The 17179-nt window shown below is 39.0% G+C and overlaps 1 protein-coding gene across 6 annotated transcripts in view; it reads left to right on the top strand.

The window, feature by feature from the left end:
• gpc6a (glypican 6a) overlaps positions 1–17179 on the top strand; it is a 200104-nt gene that overhangs the window by 124429 nt on the left and 58496 nt on the right. The window lies entirely within an intron of this gene.

Genomic DNA, 17179 nt, shown 5'->3' with positions numbered 1-17179 from the left:
GAGTCGTTGGGCGGGCTTAAGGCGATGACGACATACATTTTAATTGGCTTGTCAGGCTAACGTCATCCTGCTCTTTGCTCTGATTGGTCGTAGCGCTACCCTATTGCGCGCAGAGGCAGTTTGAAAGACAGCCTTCATCCCGCCCCCTGGATTGAGCCGAGGTCTACCGGTCGTTGCCAGAATATACATGTTAATGATATATAGTCTGGCTTGTCAGGCTAGTTGTGTTATGGTTGTTAGCTCTAATACAGGGGTAATGTTTAAGAAAGCAAACACAAGACATTCAGTTACTCACATCCATTCTGTTTTCTGCTGTACTGTACATGCTGTACCTAAGGTATACACACAGTACCAATGGTTTGACCACCTTAGCCTTTTTAAATTACTGACTCCTAAAGGTTCTGAGTCCTGTGAAACCCTCTCTCCCTGTGGACTTCACACCGCACTCTTATAGATTTAGATCCCATGTGAATCATTTAATTGTAGCTCAGGATAAAGAACATACATTCATTTTTTTGATGCACTTTATCTCCCAGCGTGGTGCCCAGTGTGAAGTATTTCTTCATACAGCGGGTACAGTCCACAGTACACTGTCTGCTCCACATTTCAGTAGAATCACCCACAGAGAGTAAAGCTTTTGCCAACGAGGAAAGATTAAAGCACATTTCCCATGAGATTTCTCATGTGGTTGTGTTTGGAGTGGCTCTCTCTGTTATTCTCTTTTCTTTTAATTTTATGACAATGTAACGGGAAAATGAGTGACATTTTCCATGCTGACAGTGAGTTTTTTATTTTGTTTTATTGTGTTTTTTTTTCGTATTGATGTTGTTTCGGTTTTGATTGTGAAGTTGGTTGATAAGTTTCTGAAAAGTAAATATGTTTTTGAGGCTTTAGCAAACACTGGAGATTAAAATGTGTTTTTAAAGGCTTATGTTTTTTTTCCAAAGCCATGTTAAACACAGAAAGTTATGCAATGGAGGTTTATAAACTGGAAATCATATACATGTTATATAATGAAAGCTGTTTACTGCTGGCAGCTCACGGCGTTGCTCCACTTTATGGAATGGATATAAAAACCGACAGAAATGATAAAACTAACATGGTGAACGGCAAACTGTTCAATCCATAATCAACAAGTCTTACATTTGACTTGGTTTACAGTTTTGACTTTCTCTTAGAGTATTAATAGAAGCTGTAATTAGATATTTTGCAATGTTCCTTCAACTGTTAATTTAATTCATTACTGATGAATCATAATGACAGTTTCAGTCTGAAGTCTCTAGCAACATTCTTCACCTGCAGTTGGACACAAATCATATAAAACTGAACTTTTTGTCAAGTTCAAACAGCAGTTTTAACAATGTCTTCAGAGTTTGGCAGCGAATTGATTCTAATCTATTTTAATCTGCTTTTTAGTTTGAAACTTGCCGTACAGCTAAGTTCAGTTCAATAGAAGAGGCAAAAATGTCTTAAGAGGAAAGAAGAAAGAAGTATTAATAAGACTGAGAGGCAAAAAAAAGAGAGAAATATGCTCTGTTTGAGAAAGAACTTTAATCATTATTATGTTGGAGGCTTACTGGGTAGATGAACTTTACAAAGGGCATATAAGAACTCAGGGATATCTGTATCTGTACCCAAAATTGATCTGTATCAGTATTTGTATTGTCTTTATTTAAACAGGAAGTGGGCGTGGTTTCTAACAGCCATCCCACAGCAAATTTTTGACAAATCTTTACTGCTTATCATAAAAGTCTGTCATCAGTTGTCACTTCCTTCTCTATAAATGTAATTCCGTTGACCTCATTGACGATCTCGATGCTGAAGTAAATATAGCCAATCAATGACAATGCTGTGCTTTTCTTTAACTTGGTTAATTGGTTTGGTTGTTTTTTGTGAGATGGCGTCTCAGTCATAAAATCTGAATTTCAGCAGCAGCAGCTTGGAAGTAAAAGCTCATTCACATGTGCTTTTAATAGGCTCTGTTTCTGCTATTATTTCAAATTTGTTCAATTTTCTGACAAGAAAAACAGAAAAAACATGTAAATCAGAGCAGCCTTATTTGAAATTTGACCATAAAAATACTGTATATGTGAGCACGGGGAGTAGGAAAGAAGCAAATATATAAAGGGCTGAAATATACACCAGGCAAATATGACTTAATGTAATGCATATACTAATTAGTGTACTACTACATCATCTTTAATCATCCATTAAGAAAATGTTGTTGTTTTTTTTTAACAATAATTTCGCATTAGTTTTCAACTGTGTCCAATCTTGCACATGGCTACACACTGTCCAACCACATTATTTTAACTCTATATTCAAATGCTTTTATGATTTCTCTTCACCAAACAACTGCCAAATCTTATTAGCATTGTGTCAAAGGAAGCACCTTCTTGATTCATTCCCTCCATCCTTCTATACCCAATTAAGGGGGATTGTGTGAATTTGCATCCAGATAGTGTGCACATATTAAAGTGATATATCCTCCCTACTGTACCCTGCTGCCATGTATCATCTCAGAGGAGTCAGTCAACTTAAATAGTTTATTATTGTCTGTTAGCTGTGCCACTGAGCTAGCTTTCCACGAGTCCTCAGTGGCACAGCTATTTCAGACGAAGAGTTAAAATGAGCACGTCGTCTATACATCTGTCTTAAACTTTAAAGGCACCGCCACTCCGGATCAAATCCCATATTCCCTGCTTCCTCATCAATTATGAAGGTGAGCGAGGAAACAGTGTGGCGTAGCTGAAGGCTGTCAGGCCGGTGAACGGCCGCAGCACTCGTGGTGAAAAGTTGCTTGACGTGACAAATCACCTTGACCTAAGAATCACCCGCGGTACTCGACGCTTTCAGCGACAAAAAGCCACTCGCATCTCTTTACAGCACAATCTCAGCCTACATGCCAATTTTTCTTTTCTCGAGTTTAAGCACAGTGCTACACACAAGGCAATTTCTGCTCCATTTTGTATCCATAAGTGACAGGAATGTATGTTTTATGGCAAAACGCTGCACTTTGGTGGTGGTGGTCTTAATGCCTGCACTCTTTCCTCAGAAACCAGTTTGGCTTTGAGGGTCATTCAGCAGTGTCGGTTATCTTAGCAGATCAGTCACGGCCAAATGGTCCTCAAACGCATCTCATACATAGACGGCTTTGACAAACTGGCCAGCCTGTATAATGTCGTACACCAGGCTCAGAGAGGCAATAGGGTGAGTGTGGACAGGTCTCCAGTCTGTCACACAGCCAACACACAACCTCACACACTCACATTAACACCTGCGAGCCACTACCAACCTAATGTGCATCAATTAATCAATCAAACAAACCTCATTTACAGAGCAGAAGGAAGCAACCCAAGGTGCTATATATAATATCATAAGATATACCACATTCATATACACATAAAGAAATTAAAAACACTGAGGAAACACTACACTACTACACTCAACAACTTGAAGTGAGGAAACAAGATAAGAAATACAAAAAATAAAAATGAATAAAAATAGAAAGAAATAAAATGATACAGAATAAATAAATAAAGGGAATAATGCAAATGAATTTCCCTTTGGGGATTAATAAAGTAATTTTTATTCCTATTTGTAAAATGGAAAAATATCAACAATAAAACTCTATTAAAATAATAAAAAATAATCTAATAAATAAAATTCAGGCAGGCTATTCCATGTTCCAGATGTGGGAAATAATGATATAAGAACACCTCACTGTGTCCCATCAGGGCCGACAGTAAATTACCTGTTGAGATGTGATTGCATACTTACAGTAGCACAACGGCTGGCATGAATCACAGTGATGTCATAATTGTGCTTATTGGCATGGTCCGTCATCTAACAACATGTAGAAACGATTCCAGCAGGTTTTAGCCACTTTCAGTTGAAAGTAGTGCTACTGCTCTCAAGATGCTTTTCATTTCCTGCATCGACCATATGCGCTGCAGCCACAAACTAGGTTTATACCAAGTCTTGTTATGTGAAATGGCTTCTTTTAACCATCTGTCAGTTCAATTTTCTATTTTACTTAACACAGGATGACGAACTGACTATGATGAGCCGCACGTAATTATTGCTAAGAGACAGTTCTGTGTGCAGCGAAGTCAGAGATATCAGCCCATAAAGATGGGATTGGGCCTCGACTTGCACTGAACAGTTTCCTGGACGTGGATCCTGGATTAAGTTCAGGATCTCTTTGGATTACAGTTTATGATGACCATTAAGAGTTTTATCCCAGGGGTACTTAAAACACAGTCCAACCACATTAAGACCTGCTTTAGAGTAGATTGCAGGGATTTGGACCTTTTGAACGGTTTAAAGTTCAGGCATTTAGAGCACTTATCACTCACTCTAGTCTGCACACACACGGGAAGCTGGCCTAGTCCACGGTGCATATTTAGTCATGATGATGGAAGGAAGTAGGGTATTTTGTACTGAGGGATTTGTTTTTCCTGATGGCTTATACTGTCATGTTGATCTCATTATACACTCATTTCCTACCACGAACTGTCAGATAATTTAACATTAAGCTCCAAGGCAGTTTCTAATCTTTACACAACGTTTACCTTAGATTAATGCTCTGCCAGATTACTGAGCCCTTACTGACATGTGAGAAAAATACCAGCGTCAGCTTCATGTTTCCATAGTTTTTCATGGGTTTATTTTTTTCTGCCTTTTTTTTTCTTTTCTTATACTTGATGTCATCTCTGCCATATACCAGCGCAGCCCACTCACTGTCAAGGCATAACAGTGAAGTGCATTCAACGCTCAACGGTACAAGCTCAGACAAATGTGTCATTGTGCGTCAGTAGTTTCAATTTATCAAAAATAAGTCTGAGTAAAGTGATAGAAACCAGTACTGTGTTGATGGCTAACATGCTACTTGTGGCTTTTTTCTTTTTTTCGCTTTAGCAGAATACATTCACGCATTCTACATCTCATTTGTCAACACAGTAGTAGAAATAGTACAGTTTTTGCAGCCTTGAATATGAATACCACATTAATGAGCTACCATAGAGAAAACTAAGTGTTTCTTTTGAGGATGCCCTGCTCCCCTCTGTAGATGCCCCCACCCCAAACTACTATTTATTTTAATTGTTTTGCAGCTGCGAATCTCTCCTCTGTTTCTTATGCGCAGCGACAATAGTGGTGATCAAAGGCTCTTTCAGAAACCAGGCATTTTTGTGGCACAGGTACAGACTTTTTGAATACACTGCTTCTTCTGCATAAGACACTACTGTGTTTAAATGAAAGGAAACAGCAGGTGTGCTTCATTGCATGTGTGTATTCTCCATTATAGTGCTGCTGTAATACATGTCACCCACACCGAGGACTTCAGGCATGTTCTTTATGACACTAAATAAAACAAAGAGACTGTCATGCACATTATCAGGATTGTGTGTTCTGTCGGACTCATAGAAATTATTGTAGGATGGTAATTGGTAGTTTAATGATCTCAGATGAGAAGGCAGCAGTTTTGGTGATGAATTCATCGTTTCAGTTAGTGCTTTTTAAAAAAAGGACCTCTGCTTTCAGTTTTTGCGATGTGAGGATTTGCTACTTTTGTCCAATTTTTGCATCTGATGCTGCTGTAAACTGAGTATTTGTGGATTTTGGACGGCGGTTCTTGACTGACTGACTGACTGACTGACTGATGACGCTACTTGAGACTCAGCCCACGTTCACACACAGTTAGGTATTTACAAGAACTGATATGTCCTCCTCTACTGTATGTTTTTTAGTTATCACATCGTTCACAACAGATTGTTTTCAAAAAACTCTTAATTTACATGAACTCACATAAATACGCTGCTAAGAGCTGCTATGATCATGATAAACCTAAACTGTAGGTGGCAGTGAGACGAGAAGCAAATAGCAAATCAGAATCCAGGAAAAAACACAGCAACAACTACTGAGTTACTTCCTGTTCCTTCCGAGATTGGCACCATATTTGTTTGTTCATAAATAGAGCTCACACACACGACACTAATGCATTTTCTGTCACATACTGTGATGCTCTGAGACCTAACACACTCTGTTTCCTTCCTGTCTTCATGTCAAACTTCAAAAAACTGAGTTTTTCCAGATCTGCACTTTGCAGAGTTTTCATATATAATTGTGTTCAAATATATAATTGTGTTCGGTGACTTGAAGGCAAAAGGCCAAATATGAACATAGTTTTTGCGACGTGTGAACTGTGCCGGACTGATGATGGCTCTACTTGAAATTCAAAAGGGTTGGCACTTTTTAGTATTTTCTGATATTTTATAAGAAAAACTATTATCAAGTATTACAATATAACTCTATATCTGTGGTGGAGAAGATGCACAGCTACAATTTGACAGCAGACTCAGCTCGGGGCAGGAAAAGTGACCTTCTCCATCTGAGAGCGTGGTCCATCCTCGTTTCTCAGCTGAGGTCCATTTCTACAGACACACTGGACAAACTTGTCTCTCCCCTCTCTCACCAGCTTTGTACCAGTCACTGCACCTTCTGTTCAACTTGGAGAGCTTCACATTAATCTCTTGACCTGTGAGACGCATCTTACCCACTAAGGTTAAACTGCAACATGCCATCAAATTTTATGAGCCCATCACATGTGCAGCTAAGTCAAGCAAGATAGTTAAAAGCAGTGGAGAGTAGATCTGATATTATTCTGTGAAAGGAAGTTTCCTGTCTTGCTAAAGGAACATTTTAGGAAACAAGTAAAGTGCAAGCCTTCTGTACATCTTCACTTTTTTTTTTTTTACGTTTGTCTTGTGTCAGCTTTCTGCTACGATTTAGGGTCAGTGTTGACCGGAGTTTTAAATCAGCTGTAAAATACACTAAAAACTTTTTTTTCATCCAATTTGTCTGTCTTCTCTTGATTACATTAGTCTTCCTTGTCCATGAAAATACTGGTTTTAATATTTTTTTCTTGTGGGCCCCTGGTCCTTTTTTGTCAGTATACCCCTTGTTTTCAATTGAACCTTCCTCTTGTCAGCTTTCTGCTACCATCTATAGTGTTTGGGTCAGTTTTGACCCAAGTCTTAAATCAGTTATAAAACACACTAAAAACAATTATTTATCATTCCATTTGTTTCTCATCTATTGGTTACGTTGTTAGGCTTCCTTATCCATGAAAAGGTTGGTTTTGCACTTATGATTACAGTTTTAACTCTCATTATTGTTCTTATCGTTAAAAACGGGTCAAAGTTGACCCTAACACCACAAATGTCATCATTTTAACCAGAGCATTTTAGAATTTTGTGAATTTTTAAAAAAAAATTTTTGTTTAAATAGAGGTTCCTGACAAAGTCAAAAAGCCTTGATGGTATAAACAAATTTATGTGGCACTTTTATGCATTTAAAACCTGAAAACGGGTCACTGGTGACCCAAACACAAGAGGAAGGTTAATATTTTCTGATAAGAAAACTATTTATCCAGTATTAAAATAATAACTCTATTTGTGATGGATAAGTAGCACAGCTACAACAGAGATGCATGCAACAGTTTGACAGCAGACTCAGCTCAGGGCAGACAGAGTGACCTCCTCCATGTGAGAGCCTGGTCCTTCCTTGTTTCTCAGCTGAGGTCCATTTCTACTGGACAAACTTGTCTCTCCCCTTCTCTCTCTCTCTTTCTTTCTCTTTCTCTTTCTCTCTCTCTTTCTTTCCCTTTCTCCCTGCCTGCCTCCTTCCTTCTCGCTGGCTCACAGCTCACACAGCTTGCTGGGGATAAGGCCTCAGCTACAGTGCTGTGACAGCAGATGGCAACTGGCTCAAAAAGGTTGGCACATCATCGGGAAATGTGCTGCACCAAAGATGTCCCTTTTTAATTAAAAGATTTTGATCTGTGGTGAACTGCAGAATGTTGGAAAAAATGAGAGACGGCATGTGGTCTGAAATACAAGGACATGATATGAAAGAATAATAAAGACATATACTGTATACTCCTCCCCGCTGTGTCGCCACGCCTCCATTTTATATTGAAAACTCCAAAGGAGCAGCAGCTTTCATACTGAGTGGGAGGACATTGAGAACAAAATACAAAAGGATGGAAATTTCACACAAAAGATGTGGGAAATATTCATCAAAATTTGGAAAAAAGAAAAAAAAACCTTTCAACAAATGAAAATATGTCACATCATGTGACTGTACCAACCATGATCATACACTGTGACTACTTTTTTGCACCTTGATTTCCAGTGAATGGCACCACATCTTTATTTAACAAGCACTTAGACAAGGCTGTCAGCACCGACGCTGTGACATTTGTCCAGAGGTTTCTTGGCAGCCACCAGAGACCTGTTTGCCCCTGACATTCAGGCTGAGCTGCGGAGCCTTCAGACTGGGATGGACAGCGGGTGAGTGCCGAGCTTTAATCCAGCCGGCAGCACAGCAGATGGATAACAATATAGTGTATGCAGGTTTTGTCCCCACTAGATATGGTGAATGGCTGGTGGCGCGCTGTCCCTATAGTCATCCAGTAGCGTGGGCTTGGCTTTTAATGTGTCTGCACTTGTCTTGGTAAATTAAAGAAACAGTCCCAACTGCTGCTGCAGACATGCCACCTAACATGGTATATGTCAGGATAGATCAGCATGGCGATGCCGTGCACCACCCGTAGACAGACACGTGTGCCGACTGGTGCGGGTCGCTGGGGCCCGCCAAGTACCGCTGTGTTGTGTTTCGTGGAGGCACAGCTGCTCACATGTGGAATATTCTGTCAGTCTCAGACATTCATTGATTTGACAGCGACTGATTTTAGTGCAGCCCCTGAGGAATTGTCTTTGGCTCCGTCTTAAATTTAACATGCTGAGTGGAGGGAGACTCTAAAAGTTCACAGACAAGCACAGAAAGGAGACGTGATTAGTCAAAGTACAAAGTGCTACAGAGCGTGTTTTATTATCAATGACAACTTAAGTGCATACACCGTCATATTGGCCCCTGACTGTGACTGTATGTACTAAAGGATTAATTTTCATCTCAACTTTATCAATTTGCTTATTTTAACTACTCTCGAAGTCCCTAAATATATTTGTGTATTGGCATCTGTGTGGTTTGCACTGACAAAATATCAACAAATCTCCATCTGTTCGTGTGGGTCGAGGCTGTTCTAGCAAAATGCCTGACGTCAAGAAATGCACATTTTAGGTTTCATCATGTGTTGGGTGTAGTTTTGTACACACTACTCAGCTGGAGTGTCTTATAATACATTTGGATTTGAACAGTTGTGTCAGACTCCCAACAAATCTAAACACTGGAACAACAAACACTGGAACAACAAAATAGGGCATCGGTCTGGACCTTCCACAAGGACCCATATGAGCATTTTCTGCTCCGGCACCCTTGTGATTAAGAGCAGCTATGTTTAGGTAACTAAAACCATTTGGTTAAGGTCAGATCACCTTCATGCTTAAAGGAAAGCAATGCTTTTCTGGAGAGGACAGTCTTTGTGAGGCATTAACATCAAGCTCGTTCATCACGACAATTGTTCTCCTGCTCCCTCACCCACACCCACCCCCATTTATGACCAGCTCCTTTCTGCAAGGCATCGATGCACATATACACTTGTATGTTTGTGCGCTGAGAAAATATGATTTTTGACCTCACTTTAGTTTGTGCTGCTGTTTTCTGATGTTTTATGTTTCAGTGTTGCAGTTTTAGTATTTTTGTGTTTTAGAGAAATTATATACTGTATCTATGTCCATATTATATATTATTATAACCTTTATTTAACCAGGTTTGTCCCATTACGATCCAAGATCTCTTTTGCAGGAGGACCTGGCCAAGAATGGCAGCACATAAAGTTTCAACACATAGTCACATTAATCATAGACAAAAAAAAACCAAATAGAATACAATTGAATTTTCAAGATTAGTTAGAATATACAAGATTAGTCAAAAAAAAAAAAATATATATATATATATATATATCTTTATCAATGATGCTAATCCAAATTTGCTAAGTGTGAAAATTACATAGAAGACAGAAGAGGAATAATATTGTTGAAATTGCACATATCTCTCAGGTTGTTCATAATATATTGTAAAGGGACAGTTCATTAACTGTTAACATCTTTACTTGTTCTTCTTTGCGCTAAAACACAATTTAGAGTTCTTGTTATTTACAGGTTATAATGCTACATCATGTATCATTTTACTGTACGGGCCACATGAGATCAAATTGTGCTGAACAGGTATGTGGCCGCTGAACTAAAACGAGTTTGACACCCCTGCTTTAGACCTTTATGTCGCCTCCGTCACCGGCTTTGTACCAGTAACTGCACCTTCTGTTCAAGTTGGACAGCATCACATTAATGTCTTGACCTGTGAGGCATATCTTACCCACTAAGGTTAAACTGCAACAAGGCATCAAATTTCATGAGCCAATCACGTGTGCAGCCAAGTCAAGCAAGATAGATAAATGCAGTGGAGTAGTTACAGTATTATTCTGTGAAAAGAAGTTTCCTGTCTCGCTAAATGAAAGTACTGGAAACGATTTAAGTGCAATAATTTATATAAGCACCAGTGCAAAGGCACAGAGGGTTCAGCTTTTCTTGAACACATAAACCATAGAAAAAAGCAAATCTTACAAAAATAGATTGATAATAATACTTATTTTACAGCATAAAAGCTAGATTTGATGAAAGATCTTTTCACTCAACAATAAACTGGCATTAGCAGAATAAAAGTCTTGACCTCACTTCAGTCTGCTGTATTTCTCAATCGTACAGTTTTAGTACTTTTCCACAGACATCTTATGTGATCATGCACATGTTTCCCTTGTAAGCAGATGGTCGTCTGATTTACACAGAGACAGATCATTTATATTGCCATTGACACTAATGGCTGTGGAATTGAGTGGGGACACTGAGGCATCGATGTGGTCTTACATCCATGTCCAATCAGTGCAAAGCAACACAACATGTCACAATAATTATGACAGAACTATCAAGACCTCTTTTTTTTTTCTTCTTTTTTTTGGCGACAGCCTCACTGTCCCACAAGTGTTCCCCTTGATTGGCCTTGGTAACTTGCAAAGTCATTGTCATTTCTCACAACTTCATTACTTGGTGGCACAAAGCAATTTCCATCGTCTGTGTTCTTCCCACTCTGTTACCCCCTAAAGGGAGTTCACGCCATATGTGCATGACAACACCCTGTCGGATAGACAAGGTGATGCCTTCTAAGAGCATCTTCTGCAGGTATTCTGCAGTATAATAGTGAGCCTGTTCTTTCTCTTATAATAATAATAATTCAGTTATCACTCATATTGAATTCAGGTGAGCATAATGGCTCCAGAGTCCCGACTGTGGCCTTTTATGGGATGAATTTAGAAATGGCTTCCTTTTATTATTGCTCAGGCTTATTGCATTTGTAGTGTTACATTTTTAATCCTCAATAAAGTTGATGCTCACATCAGGAGTCTGGCTGAACAGCTGACCGTGTCTTCCAGCTGCAGACTAATGAGTCAGCCGCTGTTTACACCTCACCTCGCTCTCGTTTCTCAAAGCACATTCATAGGAACTGTGCTGTAGTAAAAGTACTTATTCTAAAGAGTGAAAAATGCTTTAAAACAAGTAAAAGTCTGACATTTAATGTTTACTTTGAAGAAGTACATCAGTATTTAAAGTAATAGTTATATCTGAAGTGAAGCTACTTGTCACTTCATTTCATCCTGTTATATGCTTTGACACCACCGCACAGACAGAAATACTCACTTGACATCTGTGTGACAGCTTTAGTTGCATAAGAGATATTGACGTGCAAAATATATAAAAGGCTTGTAAAATGTGATGCTGCAAAGAATCAACAGCCAACTGCAACAAAAAGCTGCTTGAACTCTAATGCATATCATAATACAGAGAAATAGGCTGTCACAACTTGTAAAAAAACAGTCAAAAAGAGAGGCAGTCTGAAGTATGTCAAAAGGCCTTTACTCTAACATCAGGGACAACCAACACGATTCGACTCAGATCGTCTTCATCACGGTAGTTAAGTGTTCACACTACTGCAGGTGTGTGGGATTTAAATGTCACTGATCATGTGACAAGGTTACTCAAAGAACACCTGGTTCCAGTCGGCACCGCCACTGACACACAAACCCAGTTGCCTTACTGAAAGGAGCAATATCAGAATGCAATTGAAAAATAGCAGTGAAAAGCAGACATAATCACTAGTTTCAGGTAAATATCACCAGTGAAAACCCTTTACAGATAGAAATATATCACATAATTCAGTTAACCAGCAGCAAGAGCAAAAGATCAATGTGCAGAAGGAAAAGCTTTAGAAAAAGTTGATAAAAAATATCTTTGATGGTGTCTGAAATATTCGAAAAGGAGGTGAGGTCTGCTAAGCAAAGGAACAATCACTCTGCCCCACTGGGCTGAGGGGAGAGAGAGAAAAAAGAAAAATAAAGGAATTTCAACAAAAATATGAATCCACGTAGTCTCTGATCATAAAGGGGACGTTATAAGAAGGAAGAAAAGTCTTTGTCCTCGTTGAGTCCTAGAAAGGATGTTGAAGTGTGTTGATCCAGAACATTTCTCTCTTAAAGAAATAGTTCAACATTTTGGCAAATTGGCCCATTGCCATAATCCCTATAGTTTTAGGAGTAGGTTCGTTACCTTTAAATGTCGGTGCAAGCTATTTTTAGAACAGCGGAGAAGAGCCGCAAGCTGGTCAGAGCTACGCTACAGAGGCTCATGGGATTTCTTGGTTTCTCTCATCAAACTCATCAAATACACAATCCAACAACTCCAAAACGCTCTGGTGGACAAGTTGTGACCTGCACATTCACCACACTATGAGATAATAACACAACGTTGCCAGACAGAGTTGTTTTAGAGGGAAATACAGAGACTACTTGCCAAAAAATTGCCACGCATCAGCAGTTTTGCATGAATTGACAATTAAAGCTAACAAACCTACTCCTAAGAAAACAGTATAGGGATTGTAGCAGTGGGCCGATTTGCCAAAATGTTGAACTATCCCTTTACGTACACTGTAGATGTTTGAGCCACAAAATGTCACCACATTTTTGACCCAACTGCAGCACTCCCTACAAAGAACCTTTTGCATATCATAATACTTTTATACTTTAACATAAGAGACATGTTTCAATATGGGACTTTTCCTCCTTCTGGAGTATTTTTTTTATATTGCAGTACTTCTGCTTTCATGTAAGTAGAAGATCTGAATATGTGCTTCACCACTGCAAGGCTCACACACAAAGACTTGCTCCCCATGCAGTGTTATCATAGCACTCAAACATCAGATGAGTAGGTTTGCATCTCTCTCTGGATCTGAGGCATCTCGCTCCCCAGTCCTGCCCTCAACCTGCTGTGAAATATTCCATCCGCTCAAGTGTAAATAAGTGCTAACAAGATTATCAGATTACCCCTTCATCCAGGGCACCAAGCGACTGCTGGGCACAGTCATTTCAATGATGTAAAAAAAAAAAAAAATCACAGTACGATAATTGCGTTAGGAGGCACCATTTTCTTGCAAATTTTCCAAAGGCTGACGAAGCTCAAGGGCAGCTTAAAACACTCCTCCTATTTGCAGTGTGAATTTTTTTTCTTTGGTTGCCATGCACTGGCTGGATATAAGGAGCAGCGTTGTTGGAACAGGTCTATATAGTTAACGAAATTCTCCCAGTGTTTCCTTCGTGTCTCTTAAATAGGCTGTCGAGAAACTGGGCCAAGTTTAATTGAATTGACAGAAACAGATTAATCCCAGAACTTTTTTAAATTATTTAATATTCTCATGAATAAATACTGTACTTTATTGTACAAGTTGGAAGAACAAAAAGTATGTTAAATAGTACAGGAGGATATATGCAGTGTTTTTTCTTGCATCATGTCAACAAGCTGCGTTTAATGATTGTGGTTTAAACTGGAATTTAATGTCTTTGCACTGGTTTTGTGACTGGATTGGTCTGAGGCAGCAGAGAAAACAAAAGAGGACAGACTCCCCCTCTCTTCCTTCTGTCACTATAGCAAATATATTTATATGCAAATAAGGCCGGGAAATAAAACGATTCGAATAGCTTGATATCAAAATGTTATATTTAATCTGTGGGGTCTGAGTCATTGACGAGGGAGAGAGGGAGGGAGGGAGATTGCTGGAGATGCATGTGGATGCGGGTGGAAGTGGAAGTGCAATCTAAAAACTGTCTCCTCCCTGTCTCAGTTACAGTAGACTGATGAATTGCATGTAGCAGTCAGATCTGACTCATGGATTTATTTGTGTGATACTGATTTTGTCAATACAGAAATTGAAGCGGGGGACGTGTGCGTGTGACCAGACTGAAATCTGAAAGGTTACAGCTACGTGTCGGCTGGCTCTGGAGGCTGTGTGAGCTCTGTAATTAAATCTGTAATTTAATAAACAGAAAGTCAAATCTTCAACTGGGGGTTTAGGTGTTTCTGTATAATGTGATAACAAAAAAATGTCATTACAAAAGTCATAAAATCTCTAATTGCAAGTAAATTCTTAGGGAAATAAGACAATGCTCCATCCAAAACAAACACTGTGATTGGCTCAGGCTCGGTTGTGTTTCTCAGTCCAAATGTTGCGAGAGCACCTGCCTGTTCCTTCTGTTTGTCTGCTAGTGTCTTGTCCGGTTTTCTCTCCGTCTGTTTCATCTGTATCTGTCTCTCTGTTTCCTTGGTGTTTGTTTCTCCACGTCTTTGGCAGCGTCTTTTCTTTCTCCTCAGCCGTCTCTCTCTCTGTTTGCTCATCTTTTTTTCTTTTTTCATTTTGGACTCTCTCTGGCACGGCCCAAAGAATGAGAAAATGTAGGAATTAAATGCTGAGTTAATGTGCTACATAAAGTCTGATGACGGTAAAGGGTCCATCAGGCTGATAGCAGACGTCCAATGGCACAACAATAAATGTAGGAATCATTTGTTAATATACTGTATAAAGCCCCCCTCCTGTTTAGAATTCATTAGCAGCACATGAAGATTTAATTTCTTACACTGTAAAATAGCTGTGAGCAGATGTAAGTGTTTATTAATGTATTGTCAACAACCATAACTCCTCCTGTGGGCTACAGAGGATGGCGTATATAAACCAATAATGCAATAGATGTGTAATAATACAAAATATGAGAAGTCACAATTGCGAACAAAAGCCTTACTGTATATGAAAAAGCTCTTTAACCCTCTGGGCTCTGCCGGCCATTTGTGTCCACTTTGCTTTCTTTTCTTCTTATGTTTTGACCATTTTAATTTTCCCAAGGATCTTTTTCAACTTAAGCTCTTTAAATAGCTGCACTACAGTATATTAATAAGGTATTGTATACATCCAATTGTACAACTTGGCTCCATTGTGGTCAATTGAAACCCATGAAAACTACAATGTCTAATTCCTTGTTAGTTACAGTATTAAATCATACAATTTAGGTCAAATGACTTTCATTCTAAATCCAACACTTGAAAAATTTAGTTTTTAATGTTTTCAACCAGATTATGTAATTGGTCCATTTTTAGCCAAGGGAGCAATTTAATGTAATATTCTTAGTTTCCAATAGGGGCATGATGGAGTAAATGACACAATTTTGACGTAGGTGTGAGTTTATTATGAATAATTCTAATGATAAATCAAGAAAAATTTGTAGCACTGAGAAAATAGAAAATGGTCATTTTTGAGGTTATTTACCAACAATTGTGCAAACAAACTGGCATTTGAAGGGTTTTTTTTTAAAGAATGGATATTTTATACTTATGACATGAAGGGATGTTAAAAAAAAGAAGCAAATAACATACAGTAATATTCAGTCTCTTCGTGGTCATTTTCAGCCAACAGTGGTTTTGAACAAAGCCTGAGGATTAATGTTAAATGTTTATCATATTCAAACACCCGAGTAGCTTTGATGCACACGACTTCCATGCATACTGTACCAGCTGCAGAATATGTCCAATCAAATGAAGCTTGTTTGTGAAGAATTAACCACAATTAACAAGGACACGTACCAGCAGATGACGACGATGGATTGACAACTACCAGCCCAGTTTAATGGCCTTCTTACACAACATCGCATGATGTCAGCGGCAGATTGCAAATGTCAAAGATGGTTCATTTGATCCTTGTTACCACGGCTGCCAAGCACAAGTGGAAACAAATACACTAATAGCGTGCATCTCTGTCTTCTCCCCTCTCTGCCTCATTTTCCTTCTCATCTCCTCTCTCTCTCTCTCTCTCACACACACACACACACAGGTGGTCTGGTCATTGTACCAGTAAAATCAAAAGGCAACCTGCAAGGCTAAAAGCAAACTGAAGCTGGATGTGTTTTTGTATTGCACCTTCAGATGTTGCCATGGAGCTACAGTACAAAAGTGAACTGATGTTGTTTTTTCATTTTGCTGTTTCCTCCCACTTAAGTTTTAGCCCAATTTGTTTCACATGGGTGGTGCTGTCCGTCTCCACATGCCTCTCTTTTCTCTTTCTTCCAACAGCATTAATCATATGCAAAAAAATGAGCAAATATAATATGAGAAACATAAAAATGAATGAATCAAGCTCAGACAAAAAAAACAAAACTCAACTATGAATGTCACCAACCATTTATCAGTTTCGACTGAGGTTAAAAGAAATTGAACTCAAACAGAAATGGAACAAAAAAAAATTCATTCTGTCCCAGGAGAGAGAGATCCCTCCTGTTGCTTCTTCCTTTTCTTCTGTTAAAGGCTTTTTCTTGGTGTGGGCGTCTCCAGACCAGAGTGGATGGGTGGAGGTGTCAGATGAGTGGAAAGCCCTGAGAGGCATGTCTGTGATTCTGTGTTGTATAAAAAGTGATTTGACCAAACCTGAGGGTGAGAAAAAACAAATTACAATTTTTTCTCTGATGAATGAACATCACATTGCTCTGTAATTAAAATTTAGTCTTTTTCTTTTTTCAAACTACTTTCACTTATATTTTTTTTTAGGCTTGTATGACCATGGTTGACCACGACACCACCACTGAATATTACCACCAACCTTTCTCCTGCACACACACACTGACACTGACACACACTTCAGCAGTCTCGAGGGTGTTGGATGGACAAAATCTAAAGTCAAGCATGAATACAGAGGCTGACAGGCCAATTATCAGATGTACTCTTCGTTCTGCATCCCCACCTCTGAAGGGAAGCAGAAGTGAGAATCCTGTCGCTTTCACTCAAGCCGGTACAAT

Source organism: Trachurus japonicus, chromosome 3, assembly GCF_045865225.1.
Source record: "Trachurus japonicus isolate A0001 chromosome 3, Traja_1.0".
Classification (NCBI taxonomy): Eukaryota; Metazoa; Chordata; class Actinopteri; order Carangiformes; family Carangidae; genus Trachurus; species Trachurus japonicus.
This window is presented reverse-complemented; position numbering and strand designations above follow the sequence as displayed.